The 24,387-nt window shown below is 45.0% G+C and overlaps 1 long non-coding RNA gene across 1 annotated transcript; it reads right to left on the reverse strand.

Moving 5' to 3' along the window:
- Positions 1 to 647: 647 nt before the first annotated feature.
- LOC146860548 (uncharacterized) lies at positions 648 to 3,036 on the reverse strand. Its single transcript, XR_014979166.1, has 4 exons — positions 2,934 to 3,036; positions 2,820 to 2,844; positions 2,676 to 2,705; positions 648 to 2,248 (listed from the first exon to the last, which is right to left on the reverse strand). It is a non-coding gene; the product is annotated as an uncharacterized LOC146860548 (long non-coding RNA).
- Positions 3,037 to 24,387: the final 21,351 nt, after the last annotated feature.

The following is a 24,387-nucleotide window of genomic DNA, read 5'->3' on the forward strand; positions in this document are numbered from 1 at the left end:
CTTCACATGAAGTTTGTGAACAGTTTTGAAGAGAAGTTCATTTGACTCTGTTCTAAGTTAGATATCTGCAGTGTTGGGATTCAGAATGTGAGTTTTACTACAAATGTCCCTTCTCAATCCCTTGAGCGACTTAGAGTTTACAATTGGTTTTTCAGTAGCTGGACATACTCTACCCTTAGAATACAAATTCCTGGAGCCATTGCCTATACCCTTCTTCTAAATCGTTTGACCTTCTAATTCTAGTGGACCTTTATCGTAGACATCAAAGAGCTGGCTGAGAGAAACGTTTAGTGAACACAAAAGCCAGCCTTATTAGAATAGTGGACCTTCTATACCCCAATATTTTTTTCTTGTGCTGGAAGCAATTAAACTCTTCATCATGTGGGACATATTGCTTCTGAAAATAACGCTAACTGTGTTTACAGGTATACTGCCTCCAAGGCTCCGGGGCATCATGAAGTTGGTATACTGCCTCATGGCACCTGGAGGCGAAAATCTGCCTCACAGCCTCTGAAAGTATCAAAAGTAAGATATATATGGCACTCAAACCGATATATTTACCTTTTCAGGAGGGAGTAATGTTCAGAACATACTGTGAAAGCCTTGAGTGCAATCCTTCCCTTGACAAACAAGCAGTAACATACAAGTGATCGTTGGTGCATTTTTATTAATTGATAATGGCATATGTGAAATCAACATAGTCCGGGAAGATTAATTTTATTAGTGAGCATAAATATTTTATAGGGCGCAACACACTGATGAAAGGTAATACCATCATTAATTACACAGTGAATCAATCAATTGTTCAAAGACTTTTTAAGTAAAAATAAATTACCCATAAAACTTTCAGTTCACATCACTGTATATTACTAATAAGAAGGCACATAAATACTATGATAATCAAAGTTCTAGTTCACCAGCTTCCTAAAAATACACCATCTAGAAATTACAAATAGAGGTTGATCTTATGGTTCTATGCAATAACAGGAAGGCCTAGAAGCCATTGAATGGGCGTTACTTAATCAATCCACTGTATGTGCCAACAAAGTTTTATGCAATAACATGTTGCAATGCCTTGAGGCCATGTATGTCTTTATTAAAAGAACCTGCAGCACTTTTGTAAGTACCTATGCTGCGCATAGCATGCTGAAAGTAACAAGCATTACAAAGCCAACAGGTCACGATAATTAGCTTTATCAATGGTTTTTAGCCATGCTTTGCAGCATGGCAAGTAAGAGAAAAAACGTTTAGGACAGGACAGGCTGCATCATAAACTATGTACAATACTCACATACACAAAGTTGTTTTAAGCACAGGTAGTGCCGACGGCGCGCTGCGCACAATGAAAAAAGGGCTTTTGAGAAAAAAATACATGAAATGCAACAAGATGTGCTGAAGGCTGATTACGTCAAATAAAAAATAACGGCAGAGTATTTATGTTAAAGTGTAACACTGTGCTTTCCTGGGGATGGAGTGATTTATTATATTGAATGCGAGTCTGCTACCGTGCATGCTAGCTTTATTACCACAGCGCTGCTAACAGTACATCTGGTATTAGTAAGCACAACACACACGTCTTCTCAATTGTGTTTTGGAGTAAACTTAAAACAAATGAAAAAGGCGTCAATCTGCAGCGTTGTGAAGCAATTGTGCTGTTATTAATTTATTTGACTGAAACAATGGCACGGTCTTGCTCAAACAGGCATGTACTTTCTAACATGCCGAAACATGGCATGGCTTTCTGTTATGCAACAAGGTCAAGAGAACATTCACTTGAGAGAACTGCGTGCACAACCAATGTGATGTTCTTAACCTCTTCGGTGCCCGTGACGAGCTGGACTCGTCATGGGCCGCGGTGGCGCTGTGCCCATGACGAGTCCAGCTCGTCACAAACCCCGCCCGCTAATGTAACGGCCGGCACAGGGCGGGGAAAGGGGCGGGCACCGAAGGGGGTAAAGCTTAATCAACTTATTCCTTGGTTGACTGGAAAATCCACAATTTAAAAAAAATAAATAAAGCTCAAAACCAGTGCATTTCTTTCAACAATTTGTCATGTTGTATGAAATTAATCAAATGATAGAATGACATAAAATACATCAAGTCAATTACATTTCTTAATTGCTTGAAAAATTCTTTTTACATGAAACTGTTCAACTTCAGTTCATTCCTAAACATAAAGATTACAGTGCTTATAATTTAGCCCTAGCCCAATGCATTTCGGGACTCCTAGTCCCTTCGTCAGGGGCCTCTGCAATACATAAAAAAGGCTTTATTTAAACATAGAAATAAGCATTTGATATCATTAAACGCTTTTGTGCATCCACAATATTATCATGCTGCCGGAACCGTGAGACAGCATCAAAAACGATACAATCAGTCTAGAAATTACCAGAAATTGTGGTCAGAAGAGTTGCCAACGCCACCTGCACTGTTCATTATATGAAGTAGTAAGATACCAGAATGAAAGGAAAAGTACCTGTAGGACCCAGACATAAAGAAAGATTAATAATAACATACCTACTTAGTGAGTAGCAATAAGTAATGGGGACTATAAGGATTTAGATGCAAGAACCGTACACAATAGAAGAGAAAGAAAAACAACACGAGAAAAACTCAATAAAAAAATTCAAAGGAGATAACCATGCTGGTGATGTCAATGTGAGTAAGGTCAGTACCTGTAAGGGTGCTGAAAACGGGAAGAAAACCTGCAAAAATGGAAAGGAGTGAGGATACTAACACGGAAAGGAGTGAGGATACTAACAAGGCAATGACGCAAACAAGATACAGAAAAAGCATCCTACGTGAAAACAGGAAGTTACCTGATAAAGAAGATCAAAGCAGTCTCTGAAATCAAAGAACAACGCAGTCAGTGCCAAAACATGGCGTGAAGCCAGAATGGCATGGAAGTGTATGCACAAAAGACACAAACTCACCCGAGATGATGAAAGTAAAAAGTTGACTGAGGTTTCTGGCAATCGGTCATAGCAAACTTGCGTCCGGATGTCCCGTATAAAGAAGGAAAAAAACGGCATCGCGAGACTCACGCGGGTCACGTGGTTCTGAGTCAACAATAAAGATTCAAAAGCGAATATGTCGCCATATTGGAAGAGAAAAACGTCTAGTGCGAATGTAAGTGAACTGAAATAAAGATAGCTCAATCCGAAGTATTGAATAAGAAGAAGAAAGAAAGAAAACGAAAAAATGTTACAGTATCACAAACACTGAAGAATCCATGGTGGGCTTCGTCTTCCCATTAAACCGATGTTGTTCCGGTTTCAATTCAATAAAGTTTTATGGATCGCTGGTATGCAGTGTTGAACAAATGTCCGCTTGATTTGATTTTATTGATAGTCAAAGAACTTTCAAAAACGATCAAGGAACTTGAAGAAGAAATTTTCAATATCAAACAAGACTTGTCTAGAGGCATTGACGCAGAAGATTGGGCAAATTCACTAGAACAAATCAACATCAAATTAGAAAATTATGGCAAAGAACTTCAGGAGCGTAAACTCCGCAAATTCAAAAGGGATACCATTGACTACTGCCTAAACAAAGTATATACATGGGCAGAAATGTATGCGTAAAGGAGACCTTACAAAAAAAAAAAAAAATTCTCATCTGAAAAAAGTATAGTGTCTGATCGGGAATTACAACCAACAAGACCGCCCTTAAACATCAATGGAGCTTCTAATCAAACAGCAAGCACCAGTAAAACCACAGATATCGTTGAAACCCATGCTACTGGTTCTATGGAATCTTTTTTGTCCAAGGGTCAACAACCGTCGCACCCACCGGATCCAGCAGTGGTAAAATTAAGCAGAATCCCTTCAAAAATCCATAAACATCCCACCGACCCACCCTTCAGACCGATTGTGTCTTGTTGCGGGTCGCTATTTGAACCTTTGGGAGTTTACATTGATCAATTTCTCCAGCCCATTGTACGTACATGGGAATCTTACATACGCGACACCACAGACTTTTTATCATGGTTAAAAAATGTAGGTTTATCTAATTCCATTGAATTTTTGTTATGCACCATCGATGTTACGTCATTGTACACCTCAATTCCTCTACAGGAAGGCCTAGAAGCCTTTGAACGGGCGTTACTTAATCAACCCACTGTACGTGCCCACAAAGTTCTATGCAATAACATGTTGCAATGCCTTGAGGCCATGTATGTCTTTATTAAAAGAACCTGCAGCACTTTTGTTAGTATCTATGCTGCGCATAGCATGCTGAAAGTAACAAGCATTGCAAAGCCAACAGGTCATAATTATTAGCTTTATCAATGTTTTTTAGCCTTGCTTTGCAGCATGGTAAGTAAGAGAAAAAAAGTTTAGGACAGGACAGGCTGCATCATAAACTATGTACAATACTCACATACACAAAGTTGTTTTAAGCACAGGTAGTGCCGACAGCGCGCTGTGCACAATGCAAAAAGGGCTTTTGAGAAAAAAATACATGAAATGCAACAAGGTTGTGCTGAAGGCTGATTGCGTCAAATAAAAAATAATGGCAGAGTATTTATGTTAAAGTGTAACACTGTGCTTTCCTGGGGATGGAGTGATTTATTATATTGAATGCGAGTCTGCTAGCGTGCATGCCACAGCGCTGCTAACAGTACATCTGGTATTAGTAAGCACAACACACACGCCTTCTTAATTGTGTTTTGGAGTAAACTTAAAACAAATGAATAAGGCGTCAATCTGCAGCATTGTGAAGCAATTGTGCTGTTATTAATTCATTTGACTGAAACAATGGCAAGGCCTTGCTCAAATAGGCAGGTACTTTCTAACATGCTGAAACATGGCATGGCTTTGTGTTATGCAGCAAGGTCAAGAGAACATTCACTTGAGAGAACAGCGTGCACAACCAATGTGAGGTTCTTAAAGCTTAATCAACTTATGCCTTGGTGGGCCAGGAGGAGCCAAGATGGCGACCGGAGCAGTCGCTTGAGCGCCCGGCTCCGTCGGCCCTTGGCCTCGGACTATCATCCTGATTCCTATCCTTGCCGATTTTCGAGGTGCAACGCGTGCGACGACGCGCAGACTGCGCCGCCGCTTTCCCGAAGTCTTAGCCCGCCCGGATGCCGGAGTTTTTGGTGCCTTTGTTCCCCGCCCTGGACCCTTGCTCTACTGTGGCCTCGGCCGGCCCCCTGGAATCGTTGCAGTCACCGGACCCGCTGGTGCAAATCTGAGCCCGAGGTCCCGATCCCGCCTCACGCCACGCACGGTCGCCAGAAGAGCCGGGAGAGAGACGCCCGGACACCTCCTGTACCCTGCATCTGATGGGCTGGAGCCAGAGGGTAAGCCCCGGTGTGGCGGGTCTCCTACCCCGCTCTGTGGACCACGCTGTAGAAGGCTGCAGACCCCCTTCTTCTATGGTCTAGTCGGCTGCAAAGAGAGCCTGAGGGAGGGGAAGAGACTGCTGGCTTTCATCTGTTGCGGCGCAGACCTGTTGGGAATTGCCTCCTTGTCACGATCCCCCCCCTGGCCACGGTACCGTTCAACGGTAAAACATGGCGCTGATTGCCTGCTTGCTGCTAGGGGGTGATGCTCCGGTCTCGCCCGCTGCCCGCTTCGCCCTCCCTCTACCAGACTCCAGCTCCCCAGTGCCGTCCCGGATTGCTGCCGTTGGGGGGACGCAGCTTCCGCTGACATACGGCTCCGTGCTGGCTGCCCTGCGGGACTTTCGTCTGCAATTGTGTGTCGGCTTGCAAACGCTGAGTGAGCGGTTCGACTCTACACTGTCTGCTGCGGGCCGTGAGCGCCCCGTTTGTGATCAACAAGACGTGAATCTGCCAGTGCTGTGGTCCTCCTGCGGGGAAGCAACGACTGGGTATAACGGTGCTACACTGGTGTCTGCATTTGGCTTTCCCGGCGCTCAGGATCAATCGCTCTCCTGCTCAATGGCAGATACTTTGTTTCCCCGGTCATTGCTGCCTGCTTTGTTGTTGCCTGCCTCACCGTGCCCGCAGGAGTTTCCAGCTGAACTACACCTGGCGACCTCGAGGAACTGTTCACGGTGGCCTACGACTCCTTTTATGTGGAACTCATGTACTTTACAAGCCAGGTCTGGATTTTATATGGTGTGCAAGGGGACCTCAATAGATGATCGGCGGCCATTTTGTGACTCTACTTCTCCATCTTCTCCCAAGTGGCCATATTGTCTTTGTCTGTTCGGGATGCGGGGCATTCACGAGGGGGCGGGTCTAATCGTACGCCCGCGATCGGGCCAGGGCTAGATTACTTTCTATCATCATGGCTTCACGGCCGGGCTGGACTGGGACTGGAATTGTCTACTTATGTTGTGCGCACTCGTCGCGATCTGTCTGCCTTCATTTCCGTGGTGTTACATGCTATCTTCCCACGACCGCCTTTGGGTGTAGTGGGGTTTCAGTGTGTGGAGGCTTGGTTGGCCGGTGGTGTCGGGCGCTCCTGAGGATACGTGGGCTCCTCCCCGCCTCCTTTCTTCTTTCTTCTCTTAGTTTCTTTACTCTATTCCTACTTTCTCTCTCGTCTATATTTCGGGTTCATTGGGCGACAGGCACTATGCTGGGGGGGGGGTAGGCCATAGCCTCCGCATTGGTGTAGGGTGGGGGGGTAATTTACTGTTTCTTTTTAGTTCTATGGGCCTCTTTCTTTCATGTCTCTGCGCTATACTTGTTTCGATTCGGGGTCCGGGTGTGGGGTGGATTGAGTGGGGGCGGCTTTTAGGTGGTGCGTATTTACTACTGTGATGATCCTGTTATCTAATTGCATCGCCTTACTGTATGAGATTTTCTATGGCTGTTTTAATGATGCTGCTGCTCTCCAGTGTATGAAGCCGACTTGCGGACTCGAATCTCCTTGTTTCTATCCTTTACTGACTTTTTTCCCGATAAAAATTTTTTTTTTTGAAAACCTTAAAATTAACCTTCACTTCTCCTTCCCCCGGTGTCAAGGATCCCTCCAGTGTATGAATCCTGAATCGTTGCTAATCTTGACCTTGACGCACAGGGGATGTATTGTTTGTCTCTGTGCTCAACCGTATTGTGGCCGGCCTGATGGTTGTAGGCCCGTATTTGTTCTTTTACTATGCACAAATAAAGGTTTTTAAAAAAAAAAAAACAAAAAAAAAAAACTTATGCCTTGGTGGACTGGAAAATCCACAAATAAAAAAATAAAAATAAAGCTCAAAACCAGTGCATTTCTTTCAACAATTTGTCATGTTGTATGAAATGAATCAAATGATAGAATAACATAAAATACATCAAGTCAATTACATTTCTTAATTGCTTGAAAAATTCTTTTTACATGAAACTGTTCAACTTCAGTTCATTCATAAACATAAAGATTACAGTTCTTGTCATTTACAAACAGTCGTGATTACCCCTAGCCCAATGCATTTCGGGACTCCTAGTCCCTTCGTCAGGGGCCTCTGCAATACATAAAAAAGGCTTAGTTTAAACATAGAAATAAGCATTTGATATCATTAAACGCTTTTTGTGCATCCACAATATTATCATGCTGCCGGAACCGTGAGACAGCATCAAAAACGATACAATCAGTCTAGAAATTACCAGAAATTTTGGTCAGAAGAGTTGCCAACGCCACCTGTACTGTTCATTATATGAAGTAATAGGATACCAGAATAAAAGGAAAAGTACGTGTAGAACCCAGACATAAAGAAAGATTAATAATAACATATCTACTTAGTGAGTAGCAATAAGTAATGGGGACTATAAGGATTTAGATGCAAGAACCTTACATGCTAGAAGAGAAAGAAAAACAATACGATAAAAACTCAATAAAAAAATTCAAAGGAGATAGCCATGCTGGTGATGTCAATGCGAGTAAGGTCAGTACCTGTAAGGGCACTGAAAACGGGTTGAAAACCTGCAAAAATGGAAAGGAGTGAGGATACTAACACGGAAAGGAGCGAGGATACTAACAAGGCAATGCCGCAAACAAGATACAAAAAAAGCATCCTGCGTGAAAACAGGAAGTTACCTGAGAAAGAAGATCAAAGCAGTCTCTGAAATAAAAGAACAACGCAGTCAGTGCCAAAACATGGCGTGAAGCCAGAATGGCATGGAAGTGTATGCACAAAAGACACAAACTCGCCCGAGATGATGAAAGCAAAAAGTCGAGTGAGGTTTCCGGCAATCGGTGATAGCAAACTAGCGTCTGGATGTCCCGTATAAAGAAGGAAAAAACGGCATCGCGAGACTCACGCGGGTCACGTGGTGCTGAGACAACAATAAAGATTCAAAAGCAAATATTTCGCCATATTGGAAGAGAAAAACGTCTAGTGCGAATGTAAGTGAACTGAAATAAAGATAGCTCAATCCGAAGTATTGAATAAGAAGAAGAAAGAAAGAAAATGAAAAAATGTTACAGCAAACTCAATCACTTGGCCAAAGTATGCCACACCTCTGCATCTCAGATGGTTCAAAAACCCAAGTCGGGGAATGCCAAGGAGACCATAGGGGTACCAGATCATGAAGAGGACATGGACAGTGACGATGTGGGAGGCGTGGTACATGTCATTCACGCCATGCAACCAGGAGAACATCACAAAAGTCGGATCCCAAAATGTGCAATCTTCATTGCCAGCCATTAAGTCCCAGCCCTGATTCACACGGGCTCTTCCAATAACATCTTGGCGCAGTCCATTCTCAGACTCTCCCACTGCAACCTGCTCTGTGCCTCACCACAATCCAGGCATTTACCTTCAGCTCATCAACACCCCACCCGCTTGCCAGGGTTTTCACAACCAAAATCACTCATGGGATACACACAACAAAAGCCATAGTATATGTCACCAAATGAGGCTTAGACATGCTGCTGAGCTGTCGGACAGCAAAATGTCTCCAGTTAGTCTTGTTTGAATTTAGTGTCCATTTAGTGGATGTGGAAGATCTACTAACCAAATTTGCAGAGTTGTTGAAAGATATTGATGTCTGAAAATGTTTTTAATAGACATCCACATTGACAATTCAATTCAAACAGTGGTGTTAAGACATTGCAGAGTGGCATATTATCTCCGCCCAAAAGTGGAAGCCGAACTCCGGAAGCAGGAACACATGAACATTATTGAAAGGGTAGAAGGTCTGTCAATGTGGGTCTCCCCAATCGTAGTAGCCTGAAGACCCAGGCAGACTGGAGAGGTCTGCATATGGGTGGACATGCAGCTAACCAATATGGCTATCTGGCATGAAAGGTATCTAATACCAACGGTCGATGACACTGTGGCAGAAGTAAACGGTTCACAATGGTTCTCCAAAATGCACCTCTGAGCTGGATACCATCAGCTGATGCTGGCACCAGAGTCCAGGGCTATCAAAATGTTCTCCACCCACGTGAGACTGAAGAGGTACAAACGGCTCAATTGCGGAGTGTCCAGCATCACTGAAGTGTTTCAGGATGTGATCGGAGGGGTATTGGCCAGGCTAGATGGAAGAAATCATTAATGTCAGAGAAGACATCCTAGGGCACACACCTACGCTTGAGGAGCATCTCAACAGACTAAGAATGGTGTTTCAATGATTACCGAACAGTGGGCCACCCTTCATTAGGAAAAGTGTGCATTTCTCAAGAAGGAAATAGGCTTCAGTAGCATATGCCAGTCTTGCTTTTACAGACACTGAACAGTGGCACTCTCACATAGAGCAAGAAGTAATAGCTATTTATTGGGGATGTTACCAATTTCACGTATATTTCTATGGTCACCCTATAGTAGTCCACATGGACCACAAGTCACTGTTTCTCCTGTTCATTGGATCATCATCAAAACCACCACTGAGGATTGATAAGTGAATTCTCCAGCTGCAGGAGTACTGCTTTTCTGTTATATTGAGTCCAGCAATTCAGAATCTCACAGATTACCTGTCCAGGCTCGCAAGACCAGTCACCGCCTATGAAGAATTGGATGCCGATGAAGGGGAGGAGTACATCAAGCTAGTCATTGAGAGGTCAAGGCCTCTGCCCATTTCTCTGGGGGAGATCGTCAAGGCCACCATCATGGATCAATGTCTCCAGTTAGCAATATCAGCTATACCTTCTGGGAATTGGAACATGTTCACTTACAATGTGTCCCTTTGCACAGAGGAGGCAGGGCAAACACTTCTGTCATTGCATAATATCCATCATGAACTCACTGTTTCCCTCAAAGTGTGCCTATTGAGGGGTCCCCGGTTGGTGATTCCTGCATAATTACAGCAACAGGTGGTAGCTTTGGCTTACAATGCCCATCAAGGGGTAGTCAAAACAAAATCCAGGCTCTGATGCAAAGTCTGGTTCTTGGGGCTCGATTACTGGGTGGAACAGAAAATACCATAAAGCCCACTATGTCTAGCTGCTGTTCATACAGACCACCTGCACCTCTAATCACTACGCTAGTGCTGACTTTGGAAACCTACCAGATAGCCAACACATGCTGACATCTATCAATCAAACAACATTTGTAGAGTGCACTACATACCCGGGAGGGTCTCAAGGTGCTGGGGGGTGGGCGCTACTGATCGAACAGCCAGGTCTTGAGTAGCCTCCTGAAGGTCAGCAGGTGTTGGGTCTGTCGTAGGTTCAGTGGGAGGGTGTTCCAGCTCTTGGTGCTGAGGTGGGAGAAGGACCTCCCACCGGTGGTTGTTCTTCGAATGCACAGGATGGTGGCGAGTGCGAGGTCAGCAGAGCGGAGCTGGCGGTTGGGGGTGTAGAAGGAAAGTTGTTTGTTGAGGTAGGCTGGGCCAGTCTTGTGGAGTGCCTTGTGTGCATGGGTAAGGTGCTTGAAGGTGATCCTCTTGTTGACGGGCAGCCAGTGCAGGTTTCTCAGTTGGGGGTGATGTGGCCGTGGCGTGGTACGTCGAGGATCAGTCATGCCGAGGCATTTTGGATGCGTTTCCGTAGTCGAGTCTGCTGCTGACGAGGGCCTGGGTGACTGTTCTTCTTGTATCTGTCGGGATCCACCTGTAGATCTTGCGGAGCATGCGGAGGGTGCTGAAGCAGGAGGAGGAGATGGCGTTGACTTGCTTGGTCATAGAGAGCATTGAGTCGAAGATGATTCCCAGGTTGCGTGCGTGGTTGGTGAGTGTCGGGGCTGTCCCCAGTGCCGTCGGCCACCAGCAGTCATCCCAGGCTGAAGGGTTGGAGCCGAGGATGAGGACCTCCGTTTTGTCTGAGTTCAGCTTCAGTCGGCTGGCCTTCATCCAGTCGGCGACGGCCTTCATTCCTTCGTGGAGGTTAGCTTTGGCGGTGATGGGGTCCTTGGTGAGGGAGAGGATCAGTTGAGTGTCGTCGACATAGGAGATTATGTTGAGGTCCTGCTGTCGAACGACGTGTGCGAGCGGGGCCATGTAAATGTTGAACAGTGTCGGGCTGAGGGATGAACCCTGGGGTACGCCGCAGATGATCTCGGAGGCTTCGGATCGGAATGGGGGAGGCGGACGCTCTGGGTTCTGCCGGAAAGGAAGGGGGTGGTCCATTCCAGGGCTTTGTCTCAGATCCCTACAGCGTGGAGGCGTGCACGTAGTGTGCGGTGGCAGATGATGTCGAAGGAGACGGAGAGGTCCAGGAGGATGAGGGCTGCAGTCTCACCATTGTCCAGCAGTATCCTAATGTCATCGGTGGCAGCGATGAGGGCGGTCTCGGTGCTGTGGTTGTTGTGGAACTCTGACTGGGAAGGGTCCAGGATTTTGTTTTCTTCGAGGTATCGTCTGGAGTGGATTGTGCTCATGGTCTTTATGGTGTCATCGATGCTCACGCTGGTCCAGGCTAGCAGGAGGTCGTGATCCATGGTGTGCGGAGAGACTGTTGTGATGCTGTCTGTTTGGGCTGTCTGGGTGTTGAAGCTGTCGTGGATGTCTGCTATCTTGCGGTGGAAGAAAGTGGTGAGGGAGTCGCACAGGGCTTGCGACGGCAGGATGTCGTTGGTGTTGCAGCTGGGGTTGGAGAGTTCCTTCATGATGTTGAAGAGCTCCTTGCTATTGTGTGCGTTGTTGTCGAGGCGGTTTTTGAAGGAGGTCGTCTTGGCAGTCCTGATGAGGTGATGGTGGATGCGGGTGGCGTCCTTGTGGGCTGTGTGGCTGTCCGGAGTCTGTTCGCTGTGCCATTTCTTCTCTAGGTTCCAGCAGGCTCGCTTGGAGTGTAGGAGTTCTGGGGTGAGCCAGCTGGTCCTCTTGCTGGTGTCTCTGTGGGGGGGTTTCTTCAGCGGGGCGAGGGTGTTGGCGCAGTCGTCGATCCAGCATCTGAGGTTGCGGGCAGCGCCGTTGGTGTTGGAGGATTCGGTGGGTGGGCTGAGAGCGAGGTTTGCGTGTAGTTGGTCTTCGGTGATTTTTCTCCAGCAGCGGCAAGGGATCTGTTGGGTGCGGTGGTGTATGGTGGGTTTCTGGAAGGAGAAGTGGATTCAGCGGTGGTCGGTCCAGAGGAGTTCGGTGGTGTGGCTGAAGGTGACGTGGGGGCTTGCAGAGAAGATGGGGTCAATCGTGTGGCCTATGGAGTGGGTAGGCATTGTGACGAGTTGCCTCAGTCCGAGGTTGGCGAGGTTATTGATCAGGGTTGTCGAGTTGCTGTCGTTGTTGTTCTCCAGGGGAGAGTTCAGGTCTCCGAGGAGGATGTAGTTGGTGGAGGTCAGGGCATGCGTGCTGATGAAGTCGGCGATGGAGTCGCTGAACTGGGGTTGGGGTCTGGGGGTCTGTAGACGAGGGTGCCTCTGAGGGTGGAGTTGAGGTCTGTGTGGATCTGGAAATGTATGTGTTCGTCGGTGCTGAGAGTGTCATCGGTGCTGGTCGAGACCCTGATACTGTTCTTGTGGACGATGGCGATTCCTCCTCCAACTCCGTTGGTGCGGTCTCTGCGGGTGATCTTGTAGCCGTCTGGGATGGCTATGGCGATGTCGGGTGCGGAAGAGTCGTTCATCCAGGTCTCTGTTAGGAAGGCGATGTCTGGGGATGATGTGTCTTGCAGGTCCCAGAGCTCGACGGCGTGTTTGCGTGCGGAGCGGGTGTTCAGTAGTATGCATCGGAGGTGGTTGAGGCCTTTCTTGGTGGGTTGTTTGGCTCTGAAGCTGGTGTAGCTGTAGTTCCGGCAGGTGAAGGGGCCGTGTGTGCATTTCGGGGCGGCCTTGAAGCAGGTGTGGGTCCGTCTGGGGTTGAGAGCATGGAGTGTGCTGGCATCGTAGCAGTGGCGGTCATCATGGCGGTTGCGGGGACCAGGGGTTCTGGTGCTGGGCACGGTCCAGGAGCAGATGAGCTTGCCTTCGGCGCGGCCGCACAGCGGCCGCCATATATGGGGATATGGGAGGGAGAAGCATCTGGGAGGTGGGAGGCAGGGGCAGCGAATGGTCAGTGAGGTGGCGGGGCCCCTGAAGGCAACCGGGCACAACATGGGCAGTGAGGGGGAAACAGAAGGCACAAAACGGGCACAAATCAGGGCAGCGAGGGGGAGACAGAAGGCAAAAAAACGGGTACAAATCAGGGCAGCGAGGGACAGACAGAAGACAAAAGACGGGCACAAATCAGGGCAGCGAGGGGGAGGCAGAAGGCAAAAGGGCACAAATCAGGGGAGCGAGGGGGAGATAGAAGGAAAAGCGGGCACAAAGATACAAACCTAGGGCCTACCACTGGCCACCAGGGATGAGGCGCAGGTGGAAGCCTGCGGGTGGAGGAGGGCCTCGACTTCAGCAGCAGCGGCAGCGTCAGGGCACACAGGCGGAGCTGTGTGGTGGGGGAGCGACCTACCAGCAAGGTCAACTGGTAATAATGAATGACTTATCAAAATATCCTTGAGTCGAGATTCTGGAGTTCATTTTTACCAGCCAGACCAGATCCAGAGTTGAGAAGGTTATGGCTACTCATGATTTGTGGATTGAACTCTGGCCAGATATTGGTGTCCTGTTCTCCAGGCAGGGGTTTGCTGACTACATGACATCCAAAAGTATTCATCACAGGTGGATAACTCCCCGATGGCCACAGACAAATGTGGAGGCCGAATGCTTCATGCAAACCTTGAAAAAAGGTCTGAGTATTGCGCTGGCCAACAATCAGAATGCCAGCTCACTCCACAAGCCATGACCAGAGTACATCCCGGCACTCTCTCTGTGTATGAATAGGATGATGGGCGACAACAATCCTCATATTACAGAGCCAATATCAGTCAGAGATAAAGGAGCAATAGCTTTATGCCAACGGCAAGCACAGAATGACAAAATGTCATGGTAGAGAAGAACCCGGCATAGGCATATAAAAGTCGGAGACTTCGTACTGTACATTTGCCATTTGAGATCGAGCCTTGGAAAGGTACAATAATAACTGCAAGGAGAGGATGTGAGGTTGTTACCAGGAATGAATCCTTTATCAAGATCTACAGACAACCGAACCACAGACCTGATGGCCAACAGGATGGTTCTCCAGTGGGAGATTACAGAGGTGATGATGATGCTTGTGGGGCCAAGACGAAAGCGCTCTCATGCCACCTCTGACACAGCAAGTTGAGGCTGCTGCTACTGAACGATCTCCTGTTTCAGCAACCTCTCTGATAGTCAGTCCCAGAGTACACTCAAGTGACAGCCCTTCCATAGAGATCATTACACATCTTGAAGAGCTAGCTGAGGACAAGTCCACCTGAAAGGGGCAGTCACATACAACCTTAGATCGAGACTCCTGGTGGCCCCCTGCCCTGGGCACCGCCCCCAAGCCCACGGACCACGCACGCAACCTGGGTTTCATCCTGGACTCCTCCCTCACAATGTTGTGTTTGTGTTTACAATGCTAATTTATATTTAGTTCACGCTGGTGTATTATTGTATGATCCAGTGTCTAGTTTCTGCTAGGCAGGTGCTCAGCTCCGCCTATTCGCACTCATTAGGTACTCAATTCAGCTGATTAATTAAGAAACCATTGCCGACTGTTCTCCTGTAACTATAGTGAATCAGTGAGTAGGGCGTTCTCTCTGTGACTTTGTTTATGTAGCTTGTATAGTTTCAGATTATTTAAAAGAATTCATAGTGATGTGAAGTGTGCATCTAAGCATTGCAAAAAAGGGAGACTGAGTTGGTCCATCAAGGGTGTTGAGAAATGGGAATAGAATCAAAGATCCTTCACTACAATTCATTAGTTCCAAATGTAGTTTTTGTTAAGGAAATTTGGAATGGATTTAACGACAAACTCAAGTCAAAACTAGTAGTACTATAGGTGATCTGTTTTAGTGAAGTATGTGACTGCGTTTGCTTATCATAAAGCATTTTGTGGAGATTATTAACTAAATCACTAATCTATTTTTATTTCTCTTCTTAATTGTTTTCATCAGCACCAAAGGGCAAGAAAATAAATGTTTCTGAGAGTCCAGGAGAAGCTGGCCAGCCGGCGCCGCCCACCAGCGCCGCTGCTGAGGGCTCTGCTGATCCCAGTAAGTCCTTTTATGATTGTTGTGGAATTCTTAGGGTAGAATCTTGGGGTATTGGAATGTTGGTGCTGTCTATCGTGTTGATTCAGATAGCAGGCCCTAGTAAATACAAATCTCCACGTATGTTTGTTGAGGAGGCTTTACTTTTCCTGCTTAATCCTAGCTTTAACACAGTTTGGTTCACAAGAGAGTGGCCATGGTCATAATAGACCCCCTCCCTCCTGCAATGTAGTATGCTGAAGATTTGTTCATTTATAGTTGGAGTATACCAGCAGTTTCCTATGACAGTGCAGCAAGGCTGGAAAAAAAGTATGAGGTCCCACTTGCATTTGGCAACCAACACCATATGTCTCATTGGCCATTATTCCACGCCTAGCTTGTCTAACTTTGTGATCCAACCAATCAAATGCCCAAATTGATATCGGAAGATACTGACGGGCCAACTTAACTGTAGTGCTGCATTGCAGTTGTATTTGGGGTTATATATCTGGGATCTAAATTGTTTGCAGTGTTTTGTTCTAGCCACACAGAACATCGGTGATGCTGGCTCCAGTGCTGCTGCAGGAGGAGACGGGCCTGTTAAAAGAGAGAAGCGAGAGCTGGGACGGGCACTGGTAAGTCACATAATTTCTTGCCATTACTATGCTCACTCTCTATTGCCATGGCATCGCTCATCGTTATAAAAAATGAATATGAAGTGAAACCCCCCCAGCCACAGTGGTAGTTGAGTTATTATGGCCTCTTCTATCTGCAATGCAGCAAAATCTCACATAATAAGCTTTGATGGCTTGAGGGAGACAAGAAAGAAGGGAAGATAACTTAAAAGAGAGGAAATGGCATATGAGTGAAAGGGTGGGTGGGTGAAAGGGTGAAAGGGTGCACAGGTGGGTAAAGGGATAGATAGGGGAAAGGATGGTTTGAAGAAAGGGTTGCAATTGAATGGCTGGATAATGTATTGGAAATTTTGGTGGAAGATTGAATGGGAAAGATTAATCATGGTGGGTGAGTAAGAATGAAATGATGAATTAATATTTGAATTGTTTGAATGAATAGGCAAGGCAGCTCTTCATCTCACAAGGAGCAAGCTGCTCACCTACTTTGCTTACTTGGTTTATGTAGGGCTGTATATAATTCAAATCTATGGTTCTAAGTGGAGGTTATTTATTTCTATCATTCGTTCTACTACCTTGACTGGCTGCATTAGTTAAGTGAGCCAGCTCTATCCTATCTATCATTCACTATCCCCTCTCCCCACCCATGGCATTTATGCGAACTATGACTAATGTGCAGTATGGGTCAACCAATTTGTGACTGCAGTGTTGGCTGTGTAATATGCGTCCGCTTCAGTTATTGCAGCATTTGCAATGTTTTCAATGCATTGCAAACCGAACACTCAAGGTGTGTTGTCCCTTCACCCACTCAGTCACCTCTTAGTACTTCACTCCTTTATTTTTTCCTAAGTTCTTCTATCTCAGCCTACCAAATTGGAAAATCCATTCTTGGCATTTGCCACTTTTAATGTGATCCCCATGTGAAGTTATTCCAGAATCTATTTCATGGTTTCCCATAACAGATTTAATTTACACTTGTTCAGATCTTTCCTTTTCGAAATGTACCGTGACTGCATAAGCCAAAGATGATGATTCGATGATCAGTGTAGTGGCCCCTCTAATATATGTATATAAAAATCTCTACCCTATCTGTCTAATCCCTCTACCTTACCCCCTGCAGTAGAGAAAATCAAGTTTCCTTTCCTTGGCTACTGCCCAGCAAATTAATTTGTTGGAAAACATGGTGGCAGGCGAGGCCACAGAGTAAAGTGGGAGTAAGTCCATGATTTGATGTCAAGTTTGGCATATGAGATACACAGTGACAGATGTGCCAAATAATATAGCGTGTTCCTTTACCTGCTGTGCAGTCCATTAGATTCCTCTTCCTCAAAGTCTACTTATGGCAGACAGGATAATATATTACTATACGCATTTCATACATGAGGTGTGTGACTGACATAGTATCTTATTTATTATTCATCTGCCTCTTTGGCGACAGGGTAGATAGAGGAATGCATTTGGCAAAGAGCAGGGCCATTGGAATTAAAAATAGATAATTGTCAACTTCAGCTGCAGAAAGTAGCAAACTAGCAGAGATGCTGGCTAGCAATGAGCATGGCTTCATTATTTTAGCACCACACACAACTTGTACTCCATATAGTGCATAATGCCGTACTCATTATTGAGAACTCCTTTATTTTTCAACTCAAAGTCTCTGACTCTGTTTATAGGTACTTGAAAAGCCTTAGAAGAATAAAAATAATCAAATCACTGTTTTTTAATCCTGTGATGTTATTCTCTGTCTGTTAATATTTTCCTGCCACAAAGTCAGTGCTTTTTTATGTTTGGTAACCTGCGTGGATAATACATAAAATTGGCCTTGTGACTCTCCTAATCATAATCACATCAAATACATTCCAATGTCCCTATGTGACCAGCAATGTACTGCTACAGTGCCACCCAGTAATTTAATTCAATTGTTTGCACATAGCATTATTTACAATTTGGCTTTTTTATTTTCTCTATATAGTTGTTCATGCTGGTCCAGCTGGACCACCCAACAGGTAGGCGATAACGGCTTGTTTGTGGTGGCAGATTCTGGAGTGTATCCACTACTGGTGGCTGGTGGTCCTGGAAGAAGAGGAAATTTATGCGCAACAGCCAGACCCCAGAGCAGCCAGTCCCCCTCAGCCTCAAGCCTACCGGCCATCCCATTGCCGGCGCCAGCCAACTGCTGCCACCCCAACACACTATCTTAAATAGTGGGATACCCAATAAACCCTTGATGGCTTGGGCGGTTAAATATGAGCAGGTAAGGGTGCCTACAAGGGATTAAGTTAAAAAAAATTGTTTGGAAAAGAAAATATGAGGTAAGCTCTATCTGAGTAACTTACTATCAACCTATTCGAAATCCAATTTCAAAGAGATTAAATAAATACATCTTCAAACAAACAACAGTCAATTAATCAAGAAAAACAATTACAAAAAACACGGGTGTGTATATTCAAAGAAAATTCTTTTTTATATATATAAGAAATAAGCCTGTTTGGTAGGGTACAGATAAAACAAACAACACAATGTAACCGGAAATCAAGATGCTGCTACGTGAACGTGTACTCCTTCGACCCAGGAATGCTGTAATGAAGATTTTTCTGCTAACTTTATGTTCTGGAACTTTTGAATAATTCGTTCCCTCTGTGCCTTGTTGGCCGTTAACTTATGCTTTAAATAATAAAATAAAGTTGACTCATAGAAGTATCAGAACGATTCATCATTGATTGTGAAATAAGGGTCTTTTTTTATCAATATTCTCAACGTCCTGAAGATACTCTAGCAGACTGTGACATTAATAGCCCAAAATGTCGACAATAACACCTATTCGTCAGTTGGATTTAATATAGGCAATATTTGTTTTGTATAAATTCTACAAATTGCCTCAAAAAGTTCTTCTGTAAAGGTGTCCACAACTGTAACTGAGAAGAACATTTGATCATTTGTGAATCTTGATTTCCGGTTACATTGTGTTGTTTGTTTTATCTGTACCCTACCAAACAGACTTATGTTTTATATGAAAAAGAATTTTCTTTGAATACACATGCCCATGTTTTTAGTAATTGTTTTTCTTGATTAATTGACTGTTGTTTATTGGAAGATTTATTTATTGAATCTCTTTGAAATTGAATTTTGAATAGGTTGATAGTAAGTTACTCAGATAGAGCTTACCTCATATATTCTTTTCCAAACAATTCCACCCCAACACAATGACAACAGGCCATAGCTGCGCCTCTTCCTGCAGTGCCTGGACACCATAGAGGGCCGGCTAACCACGATGGAGCAGTTCCTGGACCAGATCTGTACCAACAGCCATAATGCCCTCTTCTAGCCCTTTTTAAAAAAAATTGTTTTGTTGGGAGGGATTTGTTGTTTGTTGGGGCTGGGTTAAGAAGGTGGGAAGGGAGTTGGGACTAGAGAGACTTTTGCTTGGACATTTGGAGTTTTGGAGCTTGGGTCAGTGTTGTTTTGGGAGAGGGTGGACATGTTGTTTGGGTGGAGAGGGTGGGTTTCTTTGTAAATACATTTAGGGGAAAACATTTTTTTTAAATCTAAATTTATGCCTGAAGTAGCTTCTTTTACCTTTACTTTGCACTGATGCCTTCAAGTAGTTGTACACAGCTTGTTGATGTGCTGGTAACTTAAGAGAGAGTATAGCACTTAGTTATAGAGAATAGGCTCATACTTCTTTAACTAGCTAGACCGTTATGGTGAATGCTGCCATGATGACCTCTATTGTGTACAGTTATCTAGATAAAAAACAGTAGCAGTTAATTTATTTCTTACTAAGTAAAATTTCATCCATACTAGTTGTCTTACCTGAATATACATGCAGCAATAACAGGATAGGCATCACAACTTTACAAGCGAGGTCCCACTTACAGTTCCACCCAGGTGAGTTGTAACTGTAGGATTAATCTGAATGATTAATTGATTATCCATTGTGGGCACCTAAATGGAAGTAGAAAGACTGAGTAAGCGGGTTATATAATTATAAAAGATTTACAAAGACTTGACACCACATGAGTACTACGTGATGACACAATGAGAATGCCTTATTGTGCTAAAATAGAAACAGCAGCAATACTAGTAAAAGTTTGCTAATGTGGAGCTAGCAGTATTATTTCAGAAATCCCCAAGTTATAAAAAATTTGGACTCGAAGTCTGGAGTGGACAAGCTTAGGTTAGGCGTTTGCTGTTAGGCAATACAAGGCCTGAAGGATGATGCTGACTACAGATATTCTTCATTCTATATCTAAAAGAAATTGATCATTTTTAATGCGTGGGTTGGTAATGGGCTGGTGTGGGCTACTGCTCAGAAGATTCTAAAGTAAGTTGGTGCTGCTTTCACCACATCCTCCCCACCAAGTATGTGATCCATCATGGTGTAATTTAAGCCACACCTCAATAAATTACACAGCCCCAGTGAAGAGGGCTAGGGGTTTGACGAATGGATCCGTAATGGGATTTGGGAAAAGGTTTGACAAAGACAAAAACTACAACACCAGTCCAACATTCATCTGGGTAAGAAGCAGCATCACATTATTCTCCATAAATCTGTTGTTAGAAGGAAACAAAGGAATGAGTATGACAGAGTACAGATAAATGCATTGCAAACAGCCCTTCCGCCCCAAAACCCAATTTATCAGCTATCTAAATTTGCTGTTTTCTAGGTTGAGGAGTGAACTTGCCCACTCTCTACTCTTATTTAATATGATTGTTAAAAGAAGAATTACACTGAATTGCAAATTTGGGTGGTGCATCTACAGTCTCCTCAGGAATGTCCACTCTTTGGGGCCTGTCTGCACTGGTCCAGTAGGTAAGCAGGAATGTGGTTGAGGTCAGATAGCTTTCGCTTTTCGTTCATGAAGGAGACTATAAGAAGGCCTGCAGATTGTTAAAGAGAAACTGTATTTTAGAACAAGGAGAAGGACGGAAGGAAGGTAAGCTTCATGAGGAGTGTATCAAGAAGACTCAGAGGCAGAGCAAAGAAAACAAAGTAGACTCAGAGTATCACTTTTGCTACAATTTCAACACACACAGAGCAGCATTTCACAAACACACCTCTCTCTCTTCCACACAGCTGAGTACTAGGCCTCAGACTCTTGGTTTACCTTTGAATTGAAGTCTATGCTCATTTGCATATCTCGGTCCCTCACTCTGGAATTCCCTTCCCACATCTATTCGGAACTAAACGGTATTTGCCCAATTTCGTAAATCACTAAAAGCGAGGCTTTTTAACCAGTAATCATTTAAACGGTGTTACACTCCTTTGTCTGCCTGGCGCCGGGAAACCCTTTTTGGGTAGCTGTCACGCCTTATAAATTATAAAATAAATAAAATATCCTCAATAAGTTCTTGCTTCTAGCTATTGATGAGGTAGTCCTGCAGCTCCCACCCTAAGTTATTCCATGATACTCCTCCTGACTGTCGTCCCAGACCAGTCTCAGACCAATCATCATCATTATGAATCATGTCGACCCGAGCAAGATAGCCGTGGGGTGCACTGCTGTTGAAGAACAAGTAGAGAAACAGAATTGCAGTACTTTGCATAGCGTTTTGTTAGTTAACTGAAATGACTGTTCTGGTCTCTGAAGAACCAGAAAAAAAGAGAAAACCCTGCAATTAAATCTGGCTAAGTGCGAAAGGGCTGATCACCTACAGGTAAAAAAATGTGCGCCCATCACTCAAGCCCCAAACAGTGCAAATCAATATTCCCCTCAAGAAATTTCCCATATTAATGTTAAACACCCCCTCCCTCAATGTGTGCCACCACATGAATCATGAATCAACCTAAATCATCACTCATGCAATCATTCACTCACCGTTGCAATAGTTGAAATTACCTCATCCAATCCAAGCACGGGTAGTTCAGGTATTCAATCATCTTTGATGCAGGCAACACATTGGAATTTGGTATTGGCAGGCAGTCTTGTAGATAACAAATGATTTTACGGGGCGCCCTCTAGTGATAAGTGATTAAAAAAGGGATAGGCATTGGGCAATAGGCATGCTAGAGGGGCAGGCATTGTCCCCAATGCGATGAAGGAGTTGTGGAAGCTTCTTCAATGCACACTGGTCCAACTGCAATCCAGCAATATTATGTGACTAATAAAAAAAGGTGGGGCAGCATAAATATGACACAAAGGAATAAGACAACATAAGGGAGAGCATATGCACTTTAGCACTGATCAGCAGTGGTAAAGTAACCAGAGTCATAAAACCAACAAAAACCGGTCAGAAACAGGAGGCCAAAAAGCAAAAAGTCTGAGGATAAACCCGCTAAAAATGCCAGGTCTAACACCCCTTTTTATAAAGTTTTTTTTCCAGATACAACAGATTGTCGGCTAGCAACAGTGCATATGTGCTGCCTGCAGGCTCAACCTAAAAACTGTGATAGTGTAAATATGGGACAAAGTGTCTGATTTACAAATCTAAAAAGCAATTTGATAGTTCATATTTCCAAATTATGAAGTGCAGAAGCAATCCTATATTTCCTCAATATGCGGTAAGCAGGGTGGCAGAAAACTAAATAGATATCAGTCTCATCATTCAAATAGAACTCCAATAATACTTTGTTGAGACCTACTCCAGGAGACATTTTAGTGCAAGTAAATAAAGGTAATACACCTAGCATAAACATCAATAATGATGGAATAGATGTACAAAGCTTTTTATGAGTCACAAACCCTCCAATGCGTTAAAGCAGGCAGGTTGGAACCAATAAAAAAGTATTTTCATGATGCACTAAACCCATTTAGCATTTCACAAAACGTTTTTCTGACTAGTTAAATGGAAGGGGCATTATTGGACTCAGCCATCTCTGCAGTGTCACCCCCAAACTTTCTGGCTTTACCCCTCCTGTTTTTTCTTAGTTCATTTTTGTTGGCCATAGGACTCTATGCAGTTGACCACTTCTAAATGGTGGTAAAGTCTTTGGGCTCACTCCCTAAAACATGGTAAGAGTGACTTAGACCTAATTGGCATATTTAGTTTACTTATGAGTCCATAGCAAAGTGGTATACTATTACCCAGGGCCTGCTACTAGTGGGCCCGCAACACGTATTGTGCCATCCCTTGAGGTGACCCCATAAAACATGTCCTAGATCTGTCTTTACAGACTAAATGCTGCTTTAAATGGCTTATTTGACTTGGCAATATAACTCCCCATGCCAAGCCTTACACTCCCCTTCTATTGCATATGTCACCCCTAAGGTAGGTTCTAGGTAGCCCATAGTGCATGGTGCATTGAAAGGTTGTACATGCCCTTTTATGTTTTACATGACTTGGTAGTGAAAAATTCCTGGATTCGTTTTTCACTACTGTGAGACCTACCTCTCCTGTATGATAACTTTGGGTTCCCTTATCACATTTACTAAGTGCCAACCTTTGATTGGGACCAGGTAAACATTTCATGTTTGGTGTGTATGAGAATTTTATAATTAGAAATCCTCTGTAATGGTAAAGTCGGATTTGAAGTTGCAATTTTGAAAATGCCACAAGAAAGTTGGCATTTTCATGCCCTAACTTTTTGGTGCATGCAGCCTGTTCCTGGGTCACAGGACTGGGTGTAGTTGGCAGTTGAACTTTGTTTATCCCCCCGGGACAGCCACACAATAGAGGAATGTGATGTGCCTATATAGGCCATCACTTGCAGGATGGGGGAGCTGGGCACAACCCCACACTCAACTGAATAGGCCGCTCGCTGTGTCTGCGTGACCGCTGAGACCCACGGAGGCCAAACCCGCCCAAACTGTGTTTCTACGGACCTGTGGACTCTTTGCTGCTGATTTAACTTGGCGGCGGGACTGCGAGGACCAGCCTGCACAGCGCTCCCATCACCGCTGCAGCTGGGGCCTCTTCCCGCCACTCCTCCCATCGGCATATTTAAAGACTCGCGGCCCCCGCTTCGCGGGAGCCGCTCGCTGTATCTGCGTGACCGCTGAGACCCACGGAGGCCAAACCCGCCCAAACTATGTTTCTACAGACCTGTGGACTCTTTGCTGCTGATTTAACTTGGCGGCGGGACTGCGAGGACCAGCCTGCACAGCGCTCCCATCACCGCTGCAGCTGGGGCCTCTTCCCGCACACTCTTCCTCTTGCCCTCTCTCTCATTAACAAGGCCCCGCCCATATGCGCTAGCGGAACGTGCGCGGGACACAGCACGGGGCGAAGACCGGGCAAAGAGCGGGCCGTTCGAGAATGGGCGAGCAAGGGCCTGGGCCACCGTTCTTGCCTCTGGACTCCCCAAATGAACTGTGATTCCGAGCCTGGGAAGATGACCACTAGAGAAACGAGGAGCAAAACATCGATGGCCACTGGGATGCCTAAAGGTACTTTGGACACGTATTTTGCCAAGGCGGGCTCACTTCTTATTGAGGAAATCACCACACTAGAAAGGCGTATCT

The sequence above is a fragment of the Triturus cristatus genome, chromosome 3_1 (genome assembly GCF_964204655.1).
Source record: "Triturus cristatus chromosome 3_1, aTriCri1.1, whole genome shotgun sequence".
Lineage (NCBI taxonomy): Eukaryota > Metazoa > Chordata > Amphibia > Caudata > Salamandridae > Triturus > Triturus cristatus.